General features: G+C 41.1%; 1 long non-coding RNA gene across 3 annotated transcripts in view; it reads right to left on the bottom strand.

Annotated features, from left to right (window-relative positions):
- The window catches only part of LOC147733540 (uncharacterized), a 154094-nt gene that overhangs the window by 91723 nt on the left and 41015 nt on the right, over nucleotides 1-21356 (bottom strand). For all 3 annotated transcript variants that reach the window (XR_015308737.1, XR_015308736.1, XR_015308735.1), the window contains exons 2-3: nucleotides 16134-16195; nucleotides 5269-5552 (exon numbers count right to left, since the gene is read on the bottom strand). This is a non-coding gene — a long non-coding RNA (uncharacterized LOC147733540). The remainder of the gene's footprint in view (nucleotides 1-5268; nucleotides 5553-16133; nucleotides 16196-21356) is intronic.

A 21356-nucleotide genomic window follows, 5' to 3' on the forward strand; every position in this document is an offset into this window, starting at 1 on the left:
AAACCCTGTCTGCCAAGCCCTAAATCAGGCAATTCGCTGTTTTAGTTTGAAACCCGTTATTCTGTAGACCTTACTTGGCATGTGAAGTGTTTTAATTTTTTTTGGCCCTTTGGGAATCTTGCGGCAAAAAAAAGTAATTTTATTGATTCACAACACTTCTTTTTCTTAAGTGTAGTTTTTATGAAATTGTGTTTACTTTGTTTCAGTTGTAACCAATGAAAGAGACTAAGCATAGTTTGGAGTTTCATACTCACCTTCCATGGATCCAGCTTCAGAGCCTCAATTACACATGTACCTGCCTTGCAATCTACTGATTACCAATTATACTATCATAAAGCTTCATTCTCAAATTTAAACTTTCTGAAAATATTAAGTCATTGATAGCATGACTGTCACAGAAGTTTAATCAGTCAAAGTTTCACCAGTCTTTAAAGCTCTCGATCTGCTAACCTGTCTTAGTCATGCTTTTAGAGACTTTTAAATGTTTAAAGTGAATTTAAGTAACTATTCTTGAAAACGGAGTACTAAAAATGATCAAATACATTATGCGCAGTTTAGTGAAAAAGAGATCCACAAAACATAATTATAAATTAAAACACTGGAATGTTGAGAGCTTCACTGAAGACAATGAAGTGGCTCAGCGCTAATAATGTCTGCGCCAACATTCCAGCGCTTGTCTTTTTGTTTCCTCTGGTTTATTTTAGAACATTATACCCGAGGTTAACGGAATTATGAAATAGCATTATAGTCCCTTTTGCCTCTGGCTACAATAATAATTAAATGCACACTCTCATGCTATGTTCCCTCACCTGTGACCTGGGCCTTTAATTTGGAAGGGAGCATTTACCAGCATTTATAGCCCTCAACAGTGGGGTGCAAAGCTATAATGCTGGCTACATGTGCAAGTATAACTCTTGCAAAGATTGCATCAAAGTAATGCTCAAACTGGTCTTTTTGCCAGTCCCTAATTCCATAATTCAACCTCAATGATTACCTTTTCTGAATGGTGATCAATTATGTCCTGCTTGCCATGCTCTGATTTGCTTGACACCCAGAGTAGCAGTGCCACCACAGAGTTCAACACATTTTCTGCTATCTACCTCTAGCGAGAGGGAATGGTGTAATGCAGACTGAATATAAAGTGCATCATTCCAACAATAATGGCCAGTTAACTGGTCAGGTTTCTGCTCCTTTCCAATGCAATAATTATATAACAGTAGATGGGAGCACATGAGGAGGATCAATCTCAGTAATAAACTCTTTTTTTTAAAAAAAAAGATGTGTTTGATTACATACTGGGACCTGGAAAATGGAATAGAAAGAATGGGCAGAAATCCATAACAGTAAAATAAGCACAACATCTTGCAATTAAATTGCAAATGCAAGCAATTTTAATTCTGTATATTTAACAGCTAAGGTTTCATTTTAAAAGACAATCCTAAAATTAAATATGCATTTTCACAACTAAACCCAAATTAAATGCAAAATACCCCAGTTCAAAACAAACGGGTTTAACCAACGTATAATCTGAAAGGTTTTTACACAAAGTATCGATACGATTATAGTGGTTTATTAGTTGTAGAAATGTCTTATCCTTTCACCGTTTGAACTTTCTGCCCAAATGTAGGTGGACCCAGAGTTCATCTAATAATATGAAGTGTACATGATAACGCCCTGTCCTAGTGCGAGTGTCTTTCGTATTTTATGTTTGGGAGTTTTGTGGAATAGGAATCAAATAATCAACCTGACTGACGATTTAAATGTACTGACAGCTTAGTACATAACATTTCATGCATCGATAGCCTGAAGAATCCAACTTCTTTGTGTGCATTTACTCAATCAATCTGTGACAGAGTCTGTGAGCCTCATTGCAAACAACGGGACAAGAAGCACCGTATGCAACCTGGGGTAACAGCCCTTAATGCAAAGTAGCTTTTTTCACAAAGGCATGATCTGCGATGTTATGGTATCAACTTTAGGCAACTCCATGGCAACCGATAGAACACACCACAAGACCCATTGAATATTATTGATAGGAACCAAATGTCAATGATTCAATATTATTATGGTAATCATTCAGCTCTGACATCGTTTTCATATACACTTTGGAAATTAACTTTATAATTAAAAGTAAATTAATTATTTTAGTTACATAATAGTTCACACATGCAGAAAACGATCCCTAAATAGATGTGAGCGGCAACATAAACCTGTAAGCAGGAGTGTCCAAACCTAGTTTAGTTGAAAAACAAGAGAACCTGGGCAAACAATCAGGCCAGGGTTGGATTGGGATTAAAAATCGGCCTGGGCACGCATAAAAAGATCGGCCCACGTTTGCATAATGCCTTCCCTCAAATCACTGCTTTCAGCGTAATTTTACATAAAAAGGGGGATGGAGGAGTGGGCGGGGTGGGGGCGGTAAAAAAAATGCATGCATCAGTTTACATTAGTGAAACACACCTGAAAACAAGTGAGGCCACTTAAGCTCAGGTCTCCAGTTCCGCTCAGTATGCCTACATTAATGGGAGGCCCAGCGAAAGAAAAGGGGTGACACCTGTACCTGTTGCTGCTATACGGGAGATAATGAGTGCCCATTTCCCTTCAGAAAGGCCACTCAGACACCCACTGGGCCGCTGGCGGTATCGTCGAACAACAGAGACACCGCCCAAACCGGCCCCCAGGCGGCTCAAAAGCAGCCCTCAGCTGGAACTCGGACCCCGGCCCCTCGGGAATTGCCCGAATGCCCCCGTTACCAATCTGATGCTGCATCAGGCCTCTGGTTTCACATCCCAGAGTATGAAATCCTGTTTTCATATATCAATGCAACGCATAAACCCCGGATTACTGACAAACCAACCAGAACCAAAATGAAAATTCACAGTTGTCAGCTGACTGTAATGAGACTTTTGGGGAAAAGTCTCTTTGCTCAAGTTGAAAAACTATTTATGGACACTAGCTCAATGACATATGTCTTTAGCTAATGGACTGAAAATACAATCAAATAAGGCAAGTAGGAGAGTTCACTGAAAAATTATCACTCTAAAAGACTACAATATATCTACCTACATGTTTATAGAATGTAGTTATCTACATATTTACCATAATGACCAATAGATGAACTGATAAAAAGAAACACTTGATCAACCTTTAAACATTTTAAGAGAAAATAAAATCAAGTTTGAGTACATATTCTACATGACAAATGGCGGCTGGCACATGTGAGAGTGGTGAGGCGTGGTAGGGGTAGGGTGTGGTGGGGAGTAGTCGACAGATGATACGATAGGTCAAATTAAATACAATAATAAATAATACCACTTACCTTACGCTCACCACATTGTCGATGCGGCGAGTGCAAGGTAAGTGGTTTTATTAATTTTGTTACTTAATTTTACCTACCCCATCGTCTGTCGACTCCCCCTCCACCCGGCCCTGTGCCGGCCACCACTAGACAAATGTAATAATGGGAAAAAGCTTTATATTTAACATATCACTATAACATCAATGTTGTAGGTAGAGGGAGTTATATGACATTTAATACACTGATTGTGCCATGTAAAAAAGCATCTGCGAAAAATCTAATGTCATATCCAGAGGAGAATTTTATTGAAAATAATGTCTTGAAGGAATGTTTATGTATTACTATATTACATATAAGGCTGTGTTTGATTTAGGATAAGCATAAATGGCAAAATACAGCTACAGCCACCACCATCTCTGAATTCTTTTGGGAATGATTTTTTAAAGTATAAAAGGTAGATTTAACCATAACCAGGTAATTAAGTAAAGATCATGGGACTAAACCAAGACATCAGCAAAGAGGCATAAACTCACTCAAAAGCTGTCCACAGTTGTGTTGTAGAGTCCTTACAAAAGTAAATATTGCACTGGTGCAGGACAGTCAATTTTCTGAGGGTCAGGCAACGGTCTACTTAGATTTAAGGGTTCTTTGATTACATGAATACTCTGAAAGTGAGTCTATTAAATAGTCAAAAAGCCTGTATGTTGCCAATATTATTGCTGCTACCTGTGTGCTTGATATCAGGTGGGTGGCTTATGCTGAATTTACCCAAACCCTGGGTCACTGAATGACAGTTGTTAAATTAGAATATTTTAAATTAGAAATAATATGTAAAATACTAAAATAACGTCTGTTCTTGGAGCCTCGAAATGTAAAAGTCAACAATCATACAAAGTGTTGCTTCTAAATTGTGGGCTTGTCACAGAGTTATTCCAAGCACAACCTATAGGGGGTAATTTTTAACAACCTGTTTCTGGAGTTCAGGTGTATTCAATATTAGGTTATTTTTTATGTTTAGATATGGTTGGGTATTTAAAAGTATGTTGTTACTGCACTCACACATTTACAAATGAAATAACAGTTCATTAAAATGGTGAATACTTTCCAGAAGACATGACATAACGCCTGTACTTGGGCCATATCTTGTATGTTGATGGCATTGGTAAAATAGAACTAATTTTATAATTACATCCCAAAGTAGTTGTCAATTTCTTTCTGATATTTTTTCATTTAAAAATAGATTTGGAAGTAAACAGAGAGCTAGAGTCATACACCATTCACAGTATCCTTGTGTTTTTTTAAACAAAAGAAAATCCTACATGAACAAAAGCTGTCTAAGAGCTCTTTCTATCTCTGTTTCAAATATTATGAAAATGATACATTTGTAACTAAATAAAGGATCACTCTTCCTCCTTTCATATTTACATGTCTCAGTAAACATCATATATTTTAAAGCTGCTTTGAGCTAAATCTTCTGAAATGAAATATACAATTTCAATAGATGAAATGTATCTATTAAAATTGTATATTTCAAGAGGAAGGCTATAACCATATTAGGTTCAATACAAACATTCAATCTTGATAAAAGAGACAACAGAAATGAATGTGAGAGAAATGCTACCGCTTTAATTGCCTGGATGCCGCGATACAAAAATCATTCCGGATTTTTTTAAAGTCATTAATATTTTTTCACGTGCATCTAAATTACTGAATATGCAAATATGTACTCATCACATCCTGAATGGGCGCAATGAAAAACACGAAACAACGGCGAATTAGAAAGTACGTTAATTCGATTAATATCAAGGGCACATTTTCTGCATGAAGAAGGGGGTGGTAGACGTAACTGGGTCATGCCAGCTTCATTTAATGTTCTGCTTTCATTGTTAATTAGCGAGATAAGGAGGAGAATAAACGGCAAGATGGGGGAGGAAATAATATGGTAAGAATCATGCAGCATTGCAACCTACCTAATGTCAACGCGGCCATCTTAGAAACTTCATTTGATTCCATCAAAATGGCTTCCACGCAAATAGCAGCCTACCACAGCAAAATGGAATCTGGCCAGGAATGGGGTAAAATGCAGTTCTCTTCCTTGTGTTTCCCAGTGTGTTCTTGGAGGGCACCATGATATGTCACAGCACAAAATGAAGGGGGTTGAAAGAGCCTGGAATGCAGTCCACCACCGTCTTCCACTGCTCTGTTCAAATATGAACGTTCTTTGCGATCACAGCAGAAGGTTGTCTGCTCTGTGCTGAAGACAATAAGGCAGAGCAATTACTCCCTGTGTACTCTACATGGGTACAATGCCATGGTTACGCAAATCTTTAACTGGTTCAGTGCTGAGATATAAATTGGCAGATTTCATTTTTATACATTTCTAAGAAGGGGGATACTGTCTACAAAGCTGAATGCACAAGCATTTGTATTTGAAACAAAAACACACATACTATTAACCTTTCAGTATAATATATTGTTTATAGAATGCAAACAGTTTTAATAAAGCATAAACTATTCATAAAATGTATTTAACAATTTAAAGTAATAAAGTGACAGAAAACTTAATAAGAATATTTTAAAGAAATATAAGATACTCTGATATTCTACAACCCGCCTAATGAAATCTGATACCTTAACACTCATTTCAGAGCTTCAAACTCAGTGCAATCAATCACGCTTCTCCTTAAAAGCAGTACATTAGCACAAGAAAGTAAGGAGTTCCTACAATATCCATTTTCCATTATTCACCCTGAATGGACAGCATTTTATACATCTTGAAATATCACATTATTTCTCTGTTTAAGCTTCAAATGAAACAACACATTAAAAAAAATAGTGATTTGTTGTATTTTTTGTTTCCTTATATTTAGACTTTTTTTATAATGTCACCCTGTCTTTTGGCAGTGTCAGTGAACCTCTCAAGAGAAGAACAGGAAGTCACAGAGCACACCCAAAGAAGACAGAAATGAGCTAAGCAAAAAATGGTACAAAAAGTTATATAAACAGTAAAAAGTAAAAGTATGATACCTGAAATGGATTATCTACATATTTAATTGCATGACACTGATTTCCTAGTGTAAGAGTAGGTCTTTGTAAGCATACGGATCTTCCTACAACATGTGTACTTCAAAGTAGAAAAGGTAACCTATTATGAGAAGGCTACCATAAGTATGTGTTCAGCTGAAAGTCAATGGAAGGTGTCCATCATGCAAGTGTAAAATGTTTACTGGTATTTTTGGAAATTCAAGAAATATGCCACATAGACACAGAAGAAGATAGCCAGCATATGATATGCACCACTTATATTGTCAACCAAGCATCACATCAATGCATATTTAACTTGACATATTAAGTGACCTTCTAGCTATTATATTTCAAAGGGCTTGACGTTTTTTTCTGCATTTCGAGATGTCATGTTGACTTACAAATACATTCTCAGCGTTCCAGACGACATTCACTAAGCGATAGAACTCAAGTTACATCATAAGTGTACCCCAGTAGTTTCTCAATTCATTTAAGTATATCCTCAAAAAGACCCACAAGCATCATAAATAGCTTCAATAGTGACTGTTTAATCTCACAGTTATTATAACAGAACACTGTAGGGAATGTTTCAAAACAGAAAAGAGGGTTGCTCCAGGGGGAGTTTAGAAAAAGGATTGTGCTTGTAAAAATAGAACAGATGTATAGGGAGGGAAATCATAAAGTTGTTAAAACAATCAATTAAACATAGTAATGTCCTTAGTAAACTGGTCATGGTTTACAGTAGCACTAGTTTTACAATGGGACCTGTCTCTCATGGATTCGAAAGTATTTTTCTGGTTCTTGATGTTGTACGGAGTATAATTTTCTGTTAGAGGTAGGGATGGGGTGAAGTAGGGTACAGGCCCGCTAGGGGCAAGTGTTGACGTTTCGACCCTGGCGTGTAGAGGGTGGTTCCTCAGGGCGGGAGGGGACAACCTGTATCAAGGCAAAGTCAGGGTTACAGCCCCTCAGGTGGTGGTCCGCATAATTGTAGCGGTGATTTAGATTAGGTATTGAAATACAATGTGCAGTTTTCAGGACAACATTGTCGATTGAATACTAACACTGGTGGATTAAGGCATATTAGTAAGCCTCCATAGTACAGTCCCGGTGAACATCGGTGAAATATGCAGCACCAGTTATGCTAAGTTTAAGTCTGCATTTCTTTCTCATCTGTACTGTAAAACCATTTCATTATTCATTTTGGAGTTAATTCCATTGATAACATGTAATTAGTTGTGTATATTCTTTAAGAAATTAGTACGTAGGTAACCCGAGGTCTATGACCTTGCATGGGTACATAATTATGATTTTCAGTAATTCACAGACGTTTTCAGAAGTACTCCTGTTACAGGCGTACTTCTAAAAAACGTTTATGAATTTCAATCTGAAGTTAGCAAATATATACATTAATATATTTGCTCACAGAAAAATCCGTCAAGCATGGACAAATGTACCAATAAACGTTATTTATTTTTCTGTACATGTAAATAATATATTTCCCTACACCTCCGCCACAAGAGAAGTTCGATAATATCCATTAAGGAGTACGTTTGTATGTGTGTGCAGAATTTCACAGGGCATCAAAGCCATGGGACGCCCACTCGCAACCTAGGAGAGTAGATTTACTTACATGACAATTTTTCTGTGAGTAAATTCTTTTATAAGGTCAAAACTAACTTTTGAGAATTTTCCAAAGCGATTTTGTACTTTTAAAAACGGTTACTTGTTTGCATAAGACAAGCTAACACTCACGAATAGCTGTGCAGAAAGGACCACTTATATTTCCCTTCCATGGAACAAGGGCAAACAGTTTTAAATGATGAAAAATCATTCAATTAAGCAGTGGATATTAGGATTTGGAAATATCCATTTGGAAACACCATGTTAACACTGCAGTTGGTGAAGTAAAATAGTGAACCATTATGGTACTTTCAGTCAGTTGTAGCTGAAACTATGTCATACTGAATTAATTCCCAAAGTGGGTCCAGCCATCCAGCTATATCAACTTGACCCATGTGTGGGTCAGGCCGGCCGTGGCAAATCCTGGCAGGTCAGGAAAACTTCTTTAGGGGTCTCACAGATTTCATGGAGCTATACATTTCTAAAATCAAGAATATTGATATGTAACGTCATGTTGCAGCCCCTTTTTTTATTTCTAAATATCAGCAAGTGAATAGTCACTATCCAGTAAATGGCCATTCAACAACAAGTGATGACAGATGTTACTTTAATGCTCATGTTCATTTGCAGATATTAAACACATACTGGCAAAGCCAATAGGCGTGTTTTTTATTGGTGAAAGTACACGGTACCTGATGGGCAAGTTTGCATGTGTGTTTGTGGGAGTGGGCATGCACATGTGTGGGCATGTATGTGTGCATTTCTGTGTGTGTTTGTATGGGTGCATCTCTGCAGATTCATCTAGATAGTGTCTGTATTCATGTGGGTACCTATATTTGTATTTCTGCAAGTGCATCCAACTATATCTCACAAACACATATGGCCATTACTTCAAAACACCCCCTACAATTATAACAAGCTAGTTCTATTGGCTTTGCCAGTTCTTGTTTTCGACGGTAGCTGAAATTTGACTGAGGTTATAGCCTGTCTGGTTCTTTTCTGTGAGTACAGAGCTGTACCGCACTCAAATGATTTCATCAGGGTTAGCTGTCATACACTTTCTACTCAGAAGATCAGGTTAAAGCAGTTCACAGTCACTGAAGAGGGGCAGATCTAGGAAGCATATTTATTGAACAGCAAAAATAATGGTCCACAGCAGACACATGCATTAATTTGACACTTACTTCAACAGCATCGTGTAGACAATACAGACCTTTCTACCTACGGGGCAGAATTATAACAATCTGTTTTCTAAATATTAGTTTCTTGCTTCATTCCTACAGAAAGGCCTTGTTCAAACATGCCTGATGTATTTTCTTCATTACCAGTTCTCGTTTTAAATAGCAGGGTTTTCTGCCAGGATACTGACGCTTTCTATTTTTGTGGTGGCATAACTTTTTAAAGTAAGCCTTTGGAGTCTCCAAACTGTTTTGGCATTTCTGGAAGGGGCACTGAAAAGACTAAGAGCACATACATTTAAACCTCAAAAGCAGTGCCCCTAAGACTGTGGAGAATACGTCTTCCCACAAGTAGTCATGTCCTAGAATGTATGGGTGAACTTCTCCTCGAAACTGGGTACAATATAAATGTGATCGAGTGAATGTAATTGTTCAAAGACTAGAAGGTGAGTTTATCCAAATGCAGATAGAGCAAGGGAATTAGCAAAAATTTGCATTACCTGAACTAATTGCTTGTCTACCGTCATGAAGACGAAACAATATAAAAGAGAGCAGTGGCTCAGAAGCCACGCTGAAAAGATTCAAAACAACCACTACTGAGGTGAGCAAAGATACACTGCTGAGGACACCACCACCATGATCATGGAACACCTACATTTTCAACTCCATACCGATGTCATAACCACCATCAGAGATACCTGTGCCTACAGACCCCTAGACCACGCACTGGTTTCTGAGATGCCATCACCAACTTCATCGCTCCACTAGCCATCAAGTCCAAGCATTACATTTTCCACAGAGACCTTAACTTCCACCTGGACAACCCCACAGACACAAACTCTGTCGACCTATTGGAACACATGGGCATCATCAGCCTGACCCAGCTGGTCACCAACCCTGCACACATAGCAAAACACACACTGGACCTGATTTTCACAGCCAGCGACAGATTCAAATACAGCCATGCCACAAAGAACTCACCTGGACTGACCATGATAACATCCTCTTCACCATTGCAGGATAACCAGGCACCTCCAACAGACCCCCAATGCTCCCTACCACAGCTAGAACAATATGATACAGACTCAATGTAGGTATGCCCTTAACACCCCCCAGCCTGACCCCCACCAACCTGGACCAAGCAGTCCAGAACCTCACCACCTGGATCACGAGCACCACAGGCTGAGTCACCCAAATCAAACAAGCCAAGATCCGCAGAATCACCAAACAAGCCAGATGGTACACACCAGAACTCAGAACCATGAAAAGCAGCTGCAAACAACTGGAAATAAGATGGCACACCAGCAGAGACATCACAGACCAAGCCAATTTCAAGTCAGCACTCAACAAATACCACCAGAGCTCAAGTATGTGAAAAAAGACGCCCTGGCAAGCTGCATTAAAGCAAATGCCAACCACACCAAGGAGCTCTTCTGCATTGTCAGAGTTCTCCTACCTTACGGCCACCAAGAACACGTTCCAACCGTCACAGGAACTCTGCCATGCCCTAGCGGACCAATTCGATAGCAAGATATTCGCCATCGAAAGAACTTTGTACTGAACCCACTGACCTCCACATCTTCCTTGCTCCAAAGGAAGCCTCTTCCGATCAGCCACTCACTGATTGGGAACAGCTCACCACACAGAATACCACATTCATCATGAACTCTATCCACTCCGGCGCACCCACAGACCCCAGACCCCACCGCCTCACCAACAGAAGAGGCAAGGATATCAGCCACCAACTCACCACCATCCTCAGCGCAATCATTGCCACAGCTACCTTTCCGACCCCTAGAAACCCACAGAAGTCAGAACTCCCCTCAAGAAAACCTCTGCCAACCCCAGCAAACTCCAGAACTACTGCCCAATGTTGCTGCTCCTTTTCCCCACCAAAGTCCTCAAGAAGGCCATCAGCCAGCAGCTCACTGAATACCTGGAGGCAAACAACTTGCTTGATGCTTCCCAATCTGGTCTCTGCACCAGCCACGGCACAGAGACCGCCCTAATCACTACCAGGGACGATATCTGCATTCTCCTCAACAGAGGATATCTGGATCCACGAAGATGCCCTCATATGGATCACATTATTCCTCACAGGACATACTCAGAGAAAAGGCCTACCTCCCCTCACCTCAGAATCCAAGAGCACCATCTTTGGTATCCCCAAAGGATCATCTCTCAGCCCCACCCTTTTCTATACCTACATGACACCTCTAGCCGACATCATCAGAACCCACAACCTCAACATCATATCCTATCCTAACACCCTGGTCATCCTCCTGCTTCAGACTCCACCACCACTAAGCCCAACTTCCATAACTTTATGAAGAAGGTCGCTGACTGAATGAAGACCACCTGTCTGACGATTAAAAATGATAAGACAAAATTGCTGATCTTTGGCAACAAAGCCTCCCGTTGGAATGTCACCAGGTGGCCCGCTGAACTCAACCCACTCCCACATCGACAGACCACACCTGAAACCTCGGAATCATCCTGGACTGCAAGCTCACCATGAAGCAACAGTTCAACACAGTCTCCTCCAACTTCTTCCACACCCTCCGCATGCTCTAAAGACTCTTCAAATGGCTCCCCATCGATACGAGGAAAACCACCACTCAAGCTCTAGTCACCAGCCATCTGGAATGCGGCAATGCACTGTACTACCACCAAACTTATGAAGAGACTACAGACGATACAAAACTCAGCATCCAGATTTATCCTCAACCTTCCTTCATGGACCCACATCACCCCACACCTTAGGAACCTTGACTGACTCCATGTCCAGAAAAGATGCCTATTCATAAAATTGGCAGACGCCTGCAAAGCCTTCCACAACCTAGTGCCAGCATACATCAACCGCCGCTTCAACTTCCACCAACCATCCAGGAACCTTCACTCTGTCACCCTTGCCCTCACACAGATCCCGTGCATCCACCAAAGCCACAGCACAGGCCGTTCCTTCTCCTACCTCGCAGCTATGTCCTGGAATGGCCATCCCCTCCATCTCCGGACATCACCTTTGTTGGAGGAATTCAAGAAGAGACTCAATGCCTGTCTTTTCGACTGAACCCTGCAACCTAGTGCCTGGATACCCTTATGGGTCATTAGTTTCTCTATACAAATCCTGATTGATTGATGGAAATCAGGAGTACCCACTGTGTGGTTGATGGGACCTTCAGAAGATGCTCAGTGAATCTGACGAGCTCTCCCTGCTAATGGGTTCTGGTCTTTAAGGTGTCTAACTTCCCACATAAAGCGTCTGAGGAATGTTAAGTTGGATGAACATGGGATCTGACACTGAGGTTAAAAGTATTTGTTATCCCTTGGGATGCATCTGCAATTAAAGTGATCAGTGAGTATTTTGTAGAGATGCTTCAGTGTGCATGCACTTTGTACCACATACACAAATTCTATGTGAAAGTGTAAGTACAGCATGAGAAAGGCTAGTCATTTCAGTCCATGGTCTTACTCACATTCACAGTCCACACAATCAGAGGGAATAAAGCATTTTATTTGAAACAATGACCAAAAAAAATAAATTGAACAGAGGGCATATTTTTTTGTTGAAAGTGGAAGTCACAGAACATCGTTACTGTTTAATGTGGGAGACACATAATTGCCTTTTATATAAGGATGAGTTTAAACACAGGGCACATTGTATTTAGGGCATAACTGTATGTTAAACAAATTAAATGGTGTATTAATATCTAGACATGATGATTTCTGGTGATTGATGGGTTTAGTTTATATTTTAAACCCCTGACGAAGGGCTTTTCACCCCGAAATGCATTGAGTAAACATAGGTATGGTTTCCAAAGATTGAATGTGAATTCTGACATGTTATAGGAAAAAGCCAGGATTGGCATTTCTGCAGCATTAAAAGGGTGGAATTGCACAGTCTTTGTAAAAGTATTGAAGTAATTTTAGAATAAACATGGATTACAATTGATCCAATGGTTAAAAATATGGTTTCTTGATATTAGATTCATGAAATTCAATTCAAGTGTAGCTGTTGCGGCTGGATCTGGGAGGTGACAACCCATCCGCTTGTTTTGATAACTTTTAGAAAGTTGCCATTTTCTTGCCTTTCCCAGTTGGTGCCTGTAGCCTGTAGCAGTGAGATAAATAACGGTGATGGATCAAGCCCTGATCTTTGGACTGGGTAAGAGTGGTCTGCTCAATTCAGACACTCTGTTCATCACCACCCCCTTTTGTAGCCTGTCTCTGATCACATGACTTAGTGTGGTTGGTAGTTGTACTTTGTGTATTGCACCCAGACAGCCACACACATTGGGATCTTGGGTATGTATGTATGTATGTATGTATAGGCATTTATATAGCGCACTACTTACCCGTAGGGTCCCAAGGCGCTTTGACCGCTGCGAAACCCTTCCTGGCTTCCCTGAGAGATGGTCCCTTAATGGGTATCTCCAGGGTGAGACCAGACATCCCCGGCGGTCTGGTGGGGCCGTTAGTGAATATGAGGCAAGCTAATGCCCAGAGTTGCCGAGTGTGATCGCTGATCAGAGTGGGCACCGAGGCGAGAGAATTATCGAGTCCGCTGACCCTGGTCCAGAAACCTGCCGCGCCGGGAATCGAACCCTGGTGACTGAGTGGTAGGATGCGAGGGAGGAGCTGGGCCTAGCCTCACTTACACCTGAATAGGCTGTGTCCTATCCCCACACAAAGGGCTGCCACCCCCCTGTAGTTAGTCTGGAACCAGAGATGCGTTGGCAGGGCACTTCAAGGTCTTGTCTTTAAAGTCTCCCCATGTTCAAAGGCATTACTGGGTATAAGTACTGGTCCGCTGACTCCCCTACTTCAGTACACTCCTGGACCTGTGGATACTCTGCCAGGAAATAGCACTGTTGTGCTGCTGAGAGGACTGCCACTCTGCTAGACTGCTACTTTGCTGGACTTCTGCTTGGCTCTGCTGTGCTGACTGTCTGTCCTCTTGCCTGGGTGAGAAGGACTGGACCTGCATCTCTTGAACCCAGAACCCAAAGTGACTCCAAGGGCTAATTGGCTGGCCTCCTGATCTAATGCCTGAGGGTCATAACAGGCTTCCAACAACCTTGCATCTGCACCTGGACTCTGCCATTTGTGAGGCTACCCTGCCAAGTGGTGCTTCCTCGGTCCTGGACCCTTGGAAGTGGGTCTAAGGTGCTTACCAGCAGAACCAACACATCTTCTCTGCTGAGCAGCGCATCCTTTAGCACACATCTCCATGGCTGAGTGGTGGACCCTCGAGCAGACTGCTGCTGCAGTGCTGCTGCATGGATTGGGCCCGCCACAGAAGGTCTGCATCACCCTGCAATCTTCAGAACCAACGCATAGGCAATCTCATGGCGCAACTCAGACACCAGCCTCCGCATCTTAGCCTCGCATCTCATCAGAACCAACGCATCACCTCAGCTGCGTGGCACATCTTTAAAACCTAGACTTCACGTTGCAAGCCCTGTCAATAGTATCTTCAAAGAGGATACACCAGGACCTCGACCCACAGCCTTGCCTCATCTCAGAACTGACGCATCACTTTGACTGCCCAACGCTTCTTCGCCTCAGATCCATGCAGCGCTCCGCAGCCAGGATTTAATGTACCTTGTTAAGTGGGCCTAACTGAGTCTCTGTAGCCCGAATGCGCTCTCACACAGTCGGCCTGAACTTGTGACTTTCTCCTGGTCCGGTGTGACCAGATATCCCTTGTTGGCCCTTATGCTTTTCGCTGCTATTTCAACATAACACTTTGGAATTCATATCTTCACTTTCCCTGATTGGATTTTTGTCAATTTGCTCTTGTTTTATTTATTAAAAAATATTCTATTTTTCTACACCTGGTGTGGGATGTTTTTGTGTGGTGCTTTTACTGTTTTACTGCTTGAAGTGTTGCACAAAGGCTTCATACATTGCCTTCAAGTTAAGCCTGACTGCTCTGTGCCAAGCGACCACAGGGTGAGCTCAGGTTAATTTGGGGTTTGCTTGTGCCTTACCCTGACTAGGTTTGTGGTTGCTGCTTGATCATAGCTCACACCCCAGTCAACCAAAAACCCAATTTCTAACAAAAAGGATCCCAAAAAGTTTTTATGGACATTAAACCAGGTACTGATTAATCCTAAATATGTACCCATGTGCAGGAGTAATTATACAGGTGCAGATTTATTATTTTCTTTGTGAATAAGGCACATATCTTTCTAATTTGCTGGGTGAACTTTCTCATGATGGCCTTGTTTACAAACTGGATGTTACTACAATCATAAAGGGTTATTAACTGAGTTTGCTATCCAGTCTCGGATCTGATCATGCCCTGAGTGTACACCGGATGCCTCTTTTGTTTTCGGTGAGCTTCATCGTTCATGGCGGTTTGGCACCTCTGAGTGTCCACTGCTGAGGTAGTTGCTGACCACCGTTGGTGTTGCAGGGGTGTCCACCTCATGAAGGGTCTCTAGCCAGAAGAACTTCAGTGAACATCTGCCATGCTTGCCAGCTGTTTGTGTATAATTATTTTACTGAACCAATGAGGTGTTTTTATTGTTCTTATTTAACTGTGTACTCTAACTGCTTTTTCAATGCAAACTCTGTCCCCCCATTGAGTTCCAAAAACAATAGCCTATTGTGTTCTTTGGATACTAGTAGTTCTAGCATACTTAATCTATAACTAGAGTTTCCAATAGAATGTTACGCTTTACAGTTTAAATTATTTTTATTGTGAATATGAATGCTCACGAACATGCTAAAATGTCTTGCAATTAGTGAATATATTGATGTAAACATTTAAACCGAAATGCTAAAATCATTTTACCAATACCAGTAAATGTTGCATTGTGTGTATAGATTGTTAACTTATTGAAGTTGTCAGTTATTTGAATTTCATGCTTACATACATCTGTTTTTGCCATCAGAAACAAAATATATAAGATGATCACATTATAATATTTATAAAGGTTGAAAATATAATTTCCACAGTTCAGCAGAAGCAGTTTATCAGTATTTATGCTCTTGATACTTACTGATATGATTGCTGGTTTTGTTCCTTCATAATTCAGTTGTCGTAATATTAACGTTGTCATTTCTATTAGGAAAAAAATAGATATGATTAGAAATGCATTTGCACGAGGTCCATGTTTAATGGATCCCAGATCCAAACCCCAAACTCTAAAGACACAGGTACAGTTAAAATAAAATGCTTTACAGTGTATGCCAGTTGGTAATTAGGAAGGGGCCAAATGATGTCATCAGAAGTAGGTTTTTCATTCAATGTCGTTATCGCAATATTATCTGGCACCACAGGCAGGGTTGGATTGGTAACGCGAGCACTCGGGCAATGTCCGAGGGGCCGGTGTTCAGTTCCAGTTGTGGGCTGCTTTTCTGAGCAGCCTGGGGCCGATTTGGGTGGTTTATGCATTGTTCGGATACCGCCAGCGGCCCAGTAGGGGCCTGAGTGGCCTTTCTGGAGGCAGATGGGTGTCATTTACCTCCCTTTTATCAACGGCAGGTGTCACTCCCTTTCTATTGCAGGGCCGGCCCTTTAATATATGCATATTGAGTGGGGCAAGGGGCCTGAGCAAAAGTGGCCTCACCTGTTTTCAGGTGTGTTTCACGAATGTAAACTAATACGTGCATTTTTTTAACCCCCAACCCATCCTTGTTTTTATAAAATTTCGCCGAAGCATTGTTTTGCGGACAACCAATATGCAAATGTGGGCCACTTTTTTTAGCATGCCTGGGACGATTTTTAATCCAAAATCCAACCTTGACTACAGATTATTTAAATCCATCTTCTGTGAACATCAGTGCCTTTGTCAGTCACTGCTGAGAGTGGAACAGCATCTATGACATCACATAGGCATTATGCCTTCTGCTTTAACAATACTCCATTGCCTGGCAGAATGTAATAGTGGCAAGCTCAAACACATAATCACAAAAAAGCCATACATTTGGGACGCAAACAAATTTCCATGTTGTTCTTTATAATTAATTTGTCAAGTGAGTACGATTTCTTCAGAGATGTAAAATTACTCAATTAAACATTATTGCCCACCTCTTAGAGTATTAACAGCAGTTAACACCCTTCCCTGGGGACTTTACTTCTGTAAATTATCCCCTCAGCCAGGGGCATAGTTTTATGGAGGGTATTTGGGGTCGTACACCCCCTAATAAATGTATTCTCTAGTAAATAATTGGTTACAGGTATTTTCAATGGGGTATGGTGAACAGTATGTTGAATTTCACCTGGGATATTTTCAAACACACACAGACAAACAATCTCACACACACACACACACACACTGTCTTCCCTGTTATGAAGGTCTTAAAAATGTTTGTTTAGTTTACAAAATATTGTGTTTTAGTACCCCTTACCCTTCTGCACTACATTATAATGTATTTTAACATGTTGTCCATACCTTTTTCCCACATCCACTATGTTGGGAAGGGAAAGAGATTTTCTATACAGGTGTACAGGGGAATCGTAGAATACAGCCTCCCCAAATCAATTATACGGATTATGAGATACTGTGGAAGGGAGATATGATAATTCCTCTTCCGCTCTCGCGCCTGCGCCCCCCACCTTTCTCCTCTCAGCCCCTGGCACCCTCCCCCGAATACACTGCCATCCAGATGTTTTTGCTGAAAGAATAGGCTTGAGCAGACTTCAGCTATATAAATCATGAAATCAGTATGGGAACCAAACTAGGAGAATTGACGGTGTCTTATCGCTATGGCTACTAGGAAACTACACTTTCCGTGTTGCCTAACGATCACGTGACACACGTAACACTGCACGCTCCCATCACCTTGCGCCAATCCCAGAACACACAGTACTGACCAATATAATAACATAAGCAGTGGTTTCTCTGCAGTCCGGTTATCTGCACAGGTAATTGGGTGGTTAAATAAGTAGTATGGTGGTGTGGTAAGTGAGGGAGCCATCGTATATTTCAGGAATGAGATGAACAGAATACGTTTTCTAATCTCTTCATAACCTACCGCACTTCTGCTAACTTTTTCTAAGTTTAGAGTGACAATAGGGATGAGCCTCCACTAACCCGGATATGGTGCTAGTATACTCCATTTAGAGTGATACTGTGCTAACCAATAATCCATGTAGGTGCATCGGGAAGCCCTACGCTCTCTCAGATGTGTGCAGTGATCCACAGTTGAGCATCTCACACTGGAGTGTATCTCACAAATCTCAATGATACACGTACATAGGAAGCGTGTATGCTTGAATAATGGAGCATGCAACTGTGCACAGAATAGATACACTGTATCTATGTTGGTCTATCTTTTGTATGTTATACAGCATGCAACCGTGTGCAACAGGTACAGAATGTATATACCACATATGTGTCAGTCTGTCTTACGTGTACGCGAGTGAACCCCCATTTTTACTACTGAAATTATTATTGTTTTTATTTCTTCTAATTGACCACAACACATTGCCTGGGATGACAACAAGCGTTAATACATACCAACAATACAGTGGAAGAGGCAAATAGGCCTGCCTGAAATTAAGTGTTGTGATATATGTGTGTCCACTGACTGATATGATGAGACTATTAATCAATAGAGGATAGAACACTTAAAATACGCGGACGGGGCGTGAACATAGGGGTTGTCCTTATGAAAGTCCTGGACCTAAGGTAGGCCGTTCAGAGGGCTAAAACATATCAACAACAAGTTAGGGCGGTAGAGTATTAACTCCCCTAAGAACTCTCCTATATTTAAACTTTTTAACCATACCAAAGTCACCCAAGAATAAGGAGAAACCTGGGTGTCGTTTAGGTATTTTTAATCTTTTAGATCCCTCTAGGAATAATATTCAAAATGCTCCCTGGAAGATGATTGAGACCACCCTGGTTTATATGGACCAGGCTGAGACTCGATGAACAAGCATGACACCAAAAGGGGGTGTCATGATCCCTAAACTACCCTTTTGGGTTGTCTTTCCTTTGGAGAAACAGGCTTAAACAAAGACAAGATGGTGATAGGATACTTTTTTTGTGATACATTTTAACATGATGTGCCAGCATGGTTGTTGGAAAACCTGAAGCCCCGCCGCCCCCTAATATTAATGACCAAGCCACGCCCCTACCCCCAGCAAGTATGAGCCAAGACCAAAGGTAAAAGAGCATAACGAGAAGAAGAGCAACTAACTACTCTTAATGTCCAACAATATCTGGGCAGTGCTGCTGCTAGCACCTGTCTCGTTAACGTCAAATAATTCTGACAGTCCACAGGCAAACCATCCCTTTCTGCTTTTTGCCCCTACTTTACACTCTCAGTGCACTGAGTGCAGGCAAACACCAGCAGCTAGAGCTAACATTACCAGGTTTAGTCAGTCCCAGCATTACATACAGAGTGCTAATTATAGGGATTTTATTTTATATATATAATTCTTCCTTTAACCAAATTAAAAAAACATGTTGCCATTCATCAAACATAAAAACATAATTTAAGCAATATGGAGAATAATTTACCCATGAAAGGTACAAAAGTATACACCGTTTATGACTCTTGGAGTACAACAGCATCCTAACCCACTAGAGTCTTTAGTCATGGGGTATGGTGAAAAGTATCAGAGGATGGAGGACCGTTCGCCATCACCCATCGCATAACTCAAAAGGTGCTGACCACAGTCTACTGCTTTATCAACCATCTATTCATGAAAGGTAAACAAAACGTACACATTCTAATTCCACTCTATAACCATTGTTTGCTGCACCTGGGAGAGAACAGCTTCAGCTGTCTCTCCCTTCTACTGGCAATGCACAACACTTTTTAAATAAAATTCTACATTCTTAACTACATAATTAAGTATTGTTTACTTCTTTTTACTGCAAACAGTCAAACAGTATAGATGAGTTAGTGACATACTGGACCTCACACACGCTGGATCACACTATTTTCCCTGTTTGAAAAAAAACACATTATTAATAATAATCCACATTTATAAAGCACGAACAATCATTCGTAAGGGTCTCTAGGCGCTGGAGCCTTTGGGAAGATTAGGCAAGCTATTGCCCAGAGTCACATGGTGCTGGGCAAATCTGCCTTCGGCACCAGGGATCGAACCGTGATCCCCAGATTCCAGAGTCAGTCCCCTGGCTGCAGTGCCACACCTCTTCCCTTTAATGCTAACTACCCTATAGAAACCAGATAATTTCAATATAATCGATGGATAACGTTTAATATTATCCTATATAGCCATCTCAGGTTCTAGTAACATTTATAAACCATACATTTCCCCAAAGCTCTTTTCTGCTATGGCTTCAAATTGCACCTGCTGCACTGGAGGCTTAACATGTATCAGGTATCTTGCAATGATTATTTAAATCTCATTTAATTTACTTATTTAATTTATTCATAGTTTAAAATCTTACAGCAGTCAAATCCAACATCTACTCTTCTTTACTTGTCCTGCTATTGTGTGTTTTAGGCCTGGCATGGCTCTTACTCAAGGTCTAACAGGCATAGTCTCAAAGTCCTCTCTAGATGATGTCTCCAGGGCCCCGGTGAGAGCCATATTGCACCATATTGGATGTTACTCATTCCCTATCCTATAAACATATGTATTGCATGTATGCAGATGTCCAGAGTCTAATATGCTATTTATTACCACTGTTGAGTGTGAGGAGAGGCCATGATCACAAGGGTCGAAGACTGAGTGGGTCATGGTGGCCATCCCCTCCCAAGTACAGAGGGGCTGTAGAAGTGCACTCACTCACAGCCCCTGGATGTCCTTGCGTGTGTCATTAATATGAACAGCAGTTATGCATAATCCTCTTTATTTGACTAAACTCACAAAAGCTGCTTTTAAAAAGATAGTCTTCCAGATTAAGATGGCTAGAAATATCAAAACATTTTGTAATCTAGGCTGCCCACAGGCGCCCCCAATCCAAAACAGATTTTTAGATCTTGACACTAGTTCACAGCTTGAGTGAAATGAAAGAATAATTTTGCGCCGAAAACCCAGCTAAACAGTGCCATTATTCCGTTTGTCTCCAGAGAATAAGCTGCCCCCCAGGGTTACAGGCAGCAAGGGTCTGGGGAGTGCTCATTTGCACCCTGTGCCCTCCTACCTGTCTTCAGTCATCGGGGAATCGGGCATTATTTCAAAAGAGATCATTAATGTGTTCCATCGGGTACTATCTGCAGGAAATATTTTAGTGGGAAAATGCAATCCAACCGTGAAAAACATCCCTCCTTTTTCTGTCTCTGCGCTCCTTTCT

Source organism: Lissotriton vulgaris, chromosome 2_1, assembly GCF_964263255.1.
Source record: "Lissotriton vulgaris chromosome 2_1, aLisVul1.2, whole genome shotgun sequence".
NCBI lineage: Eukaryota > Metazoa > Chordata > Amphibia > Caudata > Salamandridae > Lissotriton > Lissotriton vulgaris.